Below are 7,166 nucleotides of genomic sequence, written 5' to 3'. Positions count from 1 at the left end.
TTAAAAAAACAAAGAAATTTTGAATTGGCAGTTTTTTATTTTTTTGTAATTCTATTTTTTTTATTTTAAACTAATTTAAAAACTCCAACTTGAAACTACTCTCCAATATGAATGGACAGTTTTTTTTAATTTTCGTTTTTTATTATAAAATATTTCATTTATTATTTTATGGATATTTAAATTGAAAAACAATAACCAATAACTAATTATTAACTACTTATGCCATGTGGCTTTTTTTCTAGGCTGTCACTGGCTTAAGTAGAGGGATTTTTCTTCTCCTTTTTTTATTTTAAATTTAATCCTATTTTTGTCAATAATATTATCGGAATTTTAATGAATAAAATTTCTATTAAATGAGACTTATATAGGCATAGAATAATAGGCTTGTTCAGTATTTTTTTTTATTATATTATCCAATATTTAGTATTATTACGTTGTTCATAGAAACTGTTATTAGCATATTACTTTGTTTAAAAGTTTTGTCTACTATTTTTTTTTGTAATATAAGGGAAGATTTATATTTTACTAATCTTGAAATATTTTTTTATTTTAAATTTTATTCTATTGTTCTCAATAATAATATCTGAATTTTAATGCATAAAATCTCTATTAAATTAATGAGACTTATATGGGCATCGAATAATAGGCTTGTTCGGTATTAGCATATTACTTGTTTAATATTTTTGTCCGCTAATTTTTTTCTTTATATAATAGAAGATATATATTTTATTACTCTTGAATATATATTTTTTTATTTTAAATTTTATTATATGTTTCTCAATAATATTGTTTGAATTTTAATGAATAAATACACTTTTTATTTCAAAAAAGAAAAACGAAAATGATTTTAAAAAATGAAATAAAGAAATTAACTAACCTAAACCAACCCTCATCCATGTTGGAGTAGTTAATTTTCAATACATAATTTCTTTGTTATTAACTAATTATGCCATGTGGCCTTTTTCTAGGCTAGCACTTGGATTAATGTGGTGCCTTTTTCTTTGGCTTTTTTTTTTTAGTTAAATTGTCAAATTTTTTATTTAACCAAGTATAAATATTTACATCCGCTAGCTCATTTGGACTCTAGAGCTAGACCCTATTCTAAAAACTTTCCGACTAAACAGATAACACATTTCTACTACATTTACAATTAACTCATTTTAATTAGGAAAATTCTTCGGTCTTTCCAGCTCTTTGTGCCACTTTGCTTCACTCTACCCTCTGATGTGCAATTCCAGCACAATGTCTTTGATCCTCTGAGTGCAAGCCATCATCTTTCCTTAGAACCTTCTTTGATTTCTCTCTGAAGAACAGGATACAGGCGGATGTTAGATACTTAAGAGATTATTATTGAACTATGACAAGCAAACGTAACATTTGTGGTATTAAGAGACCCCTTTCGGACTTGTATAATAAAATCACCAGATGATGCAATCAGTGTAAGTGGTTAGAGTAGGGGTGTTTATAAAAATCGGAAAAATCGAACCAAACCGAAAACTAAATCAAACCGACCAAAAAAATCGATATTTTTTGGTTTGGTTTGGTTTTGATTTTGAATTTTAAGCACTAATCAAATTTGGTTTGGTTTTGGTTTTTATAAGAAAAAATCAAAAAAATCCGAACCAAACCGACGATAGGAGTAGCTATTTTAAATTTATTATTACACCTATATATGTATATTTTTATACAAAGTTTCAAAAATTTTATGATAAAAATGTTAATAGTTTGCACTTTTAGTATAGTTCTTTACCTTTACATTCTAGTTTGATTGGTAGTTTTCTTTTGTTAAGTGTAAGAATCCATTTCGTGTTAAAAATAATATGTTTTTAATTGAGTCCTTAAATTATTCATCACTATTTGATTCAATTATCATCAATATATCTTGGTTAAATAATAGATTTCCCAAAGAGCAATTGATTTGATAGTGTTATGTTGAAATGTGATCGCCGGTATATGTGTTTGGTAGTGTATGTCTTATATTTAAGAAAAAACCGACAAATAACCGAAAAACCGAAAAATCGACAAAACCCGACATAAACCGAATCGAGAAAAAACCGACTTAATTGTTTGGTTTGGTTCTAATATTTGAAAAACCAATTTACTTGGTTTAGTTTCTTTTTACGGAAAAACCGATCCAAACCGAACCATGAACACCCTTAGGTTAGAGTATGGGCACATAGCAAAATAGAAGAATGACTTGTCAACTCTATCCGTTAAAAAGCCATCATTTTTTTTGGTTTTTAATAATACATAGATATAGATATAGATTTGAATTAGTAATTTTTATTTTCTTATTTCGATTTTTATTATAAAATAATTTTTAAGTTTTAACTTTGTTGGAGCTTTGTCACTTGTTGTCTTATGGTTATACCACTTGGCATCATATAATTATTTACTTCTCTTTATATATATACACACTTTTTTTTGAAACTACTCCCACCTAATTTGAATGGGTATTTATTTTTTTATATATTTATATTTTCATTTTTTTTATTTTAACTAATTATAAGAGATCTATATTTATTAATTCAAATAAAGTAACCAATTAATATATATATATATATATATATATATATATATATATGGTATTTTTTATTTTTTATTATTTTTGTTTCTTGTAGAAATTTAAATTCAATAATAACTAATAACTATTATTAACTAAATAACTTATTAGTAACTAATTATGCCATGTGACTTTTTTTTAGGCTACCACTTGGCTTAGGGGAGAGGGCTTTGTCATCTACTTTTAATAATATATAGATATAGATAATATATATATTTGAATAGCAATTTTTATTTTTTTTATTTCGATTTTTATTATAAAATAACTTTAAAGTTCCAATTATTTCGATTATATATATAATTTTCATTTTTTATAGAAATTTAAATTCAAAAATAATAACTAATAACTATTATTAACTAAATAACTTATTAGTAACTAATTAAATTTGTCACGACCCGAATTTTCCACTGTCGGGACCGTGATGGCGCCTAACATTGTACTAGCTAGGCAAGCCAACGTTACAAATTATTTCACCTTTTTCTTTTATCGTTTAGCAAATTACACATTAAACAGAAGTAAATTAGCTGAATAAATGCGGAAGAACAGAATCTTACAGATTATCTTAATGCCACAACGAGACCATAATAAAACTCCACCCAGAACTGGTGTCAAAATCTCAAGGACGGTCTATGAATACTACAAACAGTGGTCTGAACAAAGAAATACACATCTATCTCGGAAATAGATAAAACAGGAAAGAAACAGGATAGAAGGGGACGCCAAGGCCTGCGGACGCCTGCAGGACTACCTCGGATCTCCATTGGACTGAAGGCAGCCACCCAACTCTACTCACACGGTCCGACACCGAGATCTGCACAGAAAGCGCAAAGTGCAGTATCAGTACAACCGACCCCATGTACTGGTAAGTATCGAGCCTAACCTCGGCGAAGTAGTGACGGGGCTAGGACACGACAAACATCATAAACCTGTGCAGTTAATCGGTGTAATAACATAGTAACAAGTAATAAAAACTAAGTAGAAATGTACGGGAAGGGGCAACATGCTATGGGGGTTTCAACATAAAGAATTACAATAGTAAAGGAATTTAAGCAGTTAAAACACTTGAATCGATAACAGCAAATGAACACAGTAAATAGAAAATGCACGGCATTACCCTTCGTGTTTTTACTCTCAATCCTCACCATGCAATCATTAACAGAAATGTGCATGGCATCACCGTTCGTGTTTTATCACTCTTCCTCACCATATCATCAATATAAATGTAAATGTGCACGGCATCACCCTTCGTGCTTTATCACTCTTCCTCTCCATATGCATAAGTATGAATGTGCACGGCATCACCCTTTGTGCTTTATCACTCTTTCCTCACCCAAACAGTAGAAACAATAACATCCCGGCAAGAAAATCAACAATAGAAACAAACACATCCCGGCAAAGGGAATCAGCTATAACCAATCTCGTTCCAAGAGTTAACCTCACAAAATAAATCTCAACTTGAGCCAATACTCAACAATGGTCAATTACAAAGAAATTATCATAAGTCTTGTTCAACATGGATAATCATCAATTTAAGCATGGACAGTACATAATAAGAGTCACAACAGTCACAGTATAAGACTCACGGGCATGCTCGCACCAACGTATAGATACTCGTCACCATACCTATACGTCGTACTCACCACTAACACGTAGCAAATAAGACAAAGACACCTATTACCTCAAGTTAAGGTTAGACCAAACACTTACCTCGATTCCACGGCCAAAATCAAGCCTCAAATATCGCTTTCCCTCTAGATTTCACCTCCAACTCACTTGTATCTAGTCACAATTAACTTAATAACATTAATAAATGCTAAAGAACTCAAATCCAATGTTTAATTATAGGATTCCCCAACATTTTCCCCAAAAAGTCAAAAATCGACCCCGGGCCTGCTTGGTCAAAACCCGAAGTTCGGACTAAAACCCGACTACGCATTCACCCCCGAGCCCGGATATGCAATTGGTTTTGGAGTCCGACCTCAATTTGAGGTCTAAATCCCCAAATTTCGAAATGCCCAAATTTCACCAAAAAAACCCAATTTCCCATGAAATCCCTAGATTTTGTGATGAAATCTTGTAAAAAGATGAAATAGATTGAAAGAAATGAGTTAGAAATTGTTTACTTATGATTTGGGGAAGAAATTGTCTTTGGAAAATCGCCTATGGGAGCTTAGCGTTTGAAAATTTAAAAGAATAAGTTGAAATCCCGTCAAAACCTGTTTTTGAGAAGTTGCAGGTATAGCATTTGCGATCACAGGTTCGCAAATGCGAACTCGCAAATGCGAACTCGCAAATGCGAAGCTTGGCCTGACCTGCTGCCTGCGCAAATGCGAACAAATGTTCGCAATTGCAGCCTCTGCTCTAGTCGCATTTGCGACTATAAACTTCGCAAATGCGAAGGTCCCCTACCCAGCCCAGTCATCGCAAATGCGATGGTCCTTCGCAATTGCGGTGCTCGAATTTGCGAGCCATACTTCGCAAATGCAAAGTCTGCAGACCTGCAATACCAACAATTTTTCCTTAAGGTTCAAAACACTCCGTGACCTATCCAAAACTCATCTGAGCCCTCGAGGCTCCAAACCAAAAATGCACACAAGTTTAAAAATATCATACAGACTTGTTCGTGCGATCAAATCGCCAAAATAACATCTTAAACAGCGAATTTAGCATCAAAATCAATGAAATTCTCAAGAACACTTAAAGTCTCTATTTTCACAACCGAGGGTCCGAATCACGTCATATAAACTCCGTTTCTTACTAAATTTACAAACATAACCTAAATACCATATTAAACCTGTACCGGGCTCCGGAACCAAAATACGGGCCCGATACCATCAAATTCAAACATTATTCAACTTCTAAACTTCTTATATCTTTCAGTTAAACAATTTTCTTCAAAAATTCATTTCTCGGGCTAGTGACCTCGGAATTCAATTCCGGGCATACGCCCAAGTCCCATATTATTCTACGGGCCCTCCGGGACCGTCAAATCATGGGTCCAGGTCCGTTTACTCAAAATGTTGACCGAAGTCAACTTAATTCAATATTAAAGGCAAAATTTAGCATTTTTCTGAAATTTTCACATAAAGACTTTCCGGATATACGCCCGGACTGCGCACGCAAATCGAGGTGAGACAAAAGGAGGGTTTTAAGGCCTCGGAATATAGATTTGACTTCTAAAATAAGAGATGACCTTTTGGGTCATCACATTCTCCACCTCTAAAACAAACATTCGTCCTCAAACGAACATAGAAAAGTACCTGAGTCGGTGAAAAGATGGGGATATCGGCTCCGCTTATCGAACTCGGACTCTCAAGTAGCTGCCTCGACAGGCTGACCTCTCCACTGAACACGAACCAAATGTTAACTCTTCGATCTCAACTGACGAACCTGCCGGTCTAGAATAGCTACCGGCTCCTCCTCATAGGTCAAGTCCTTGTCCAACTGGATAGTGCTGAAGTCTAACACGTAGAATGGATCGCCGTGATACTTATGAAGCATGGACACATGAAACACTGGATGCACAGCTGATAAACCCGACGGCAACGCAATTCTGTAAGCCACCTTTCCCACTCGATCAAGGATCTCAAAAGGACCGACGAATCTAGGGCTTAGCTTGCCCTTCTTCCAAAATCTCATCACGCCCTTCATGGGCGACACCGAAGCAACACTCGCTCTCCGACCATGAATGCCACATCACGAACTTTACGGTCGGCATAACTCTTCTGCCTGGACTGAGCTGTACGAAGCCTATCCTGAATGATCTTAACCTTCTCCAAGGCATCCTGAACTAAATCTGTACCCAACAACCAAGCCTCTCCCGGCTCAAACCACCCAACCGGCGACCGACACCGCCTACCATATAATGCCTCATAAGGAGCCATCTGAATACTCGACTAATAACTGTTGTTGTAGGCAAACTCTGCTAATGGAAAGAACTGATCCCAAGAACCTCCAAAGTCAATAACACATGCTCGGAGCATGTCCTCCAAAATCTGAATAGTATGCTCGGACTGCCCGTCCTTCTGAGGATGAAATGCTATGCTCAACTCGACCCGCGTACCCAACTCACACTGTATTGGGCTCCAGAAGTGCGAGGTAAACTGCGTACCTCGGTCAGAAATGATAGACACGGGCACACCATGAAGACGAACGAGCTTACAGATATAAATCTCTGCCAACCGCTCAGAAGAATACGAAGCTGCCACAGGAATGAAATGCGCTGACTTAGTCAGCCTATCCACAATAACCCATACTGCGTCGAACTTCCTCTGAGTCCGTGGGAGTCTAACAACGAAGTCCATAGTGATACGTTCCCACTTCCACTCAGGAATCTCAATCTTTTGAAGCAAACCACCAGGTCTCTGATGCTCGTACTTTACCTGCTGACAATTCAAACACCGAGCTACATACGCAACAATATCCTTCTTCATCCTCCTCCACCAATAATGCTGCCGCAAGTCTTGATACATCTTAGCGGCGCCCGGATGAATAGAATACCGGGAACTATGGGCCTCCTCTAGGATCAACTCACGAAGTCCATCCACATCAGGCATACAAACTCGACCCTGCATCCTCAAAACCCCATCATCTCCAACTGTAA

The sequence above is a fragment of the Nicotiana attenuata genome, unplaced genomic scaffold (genome assembly GCF_001879085.1).
Source record: "Nicotiana attenuata strain UT unplaced genomic scaffold, NIATTr2, whole genome shotgun sequence".
Classification (NCBI taxonomy): domain Eukaryota; kingdom Viridiplantae; phylum Streptophyta; class Magnoliopsida; order Solanales; family Solanaceae; genus Nicotiana; species Nicotiana attenuata.
This window is presented reverse-complemented; position numbering follows the sequence as displayed.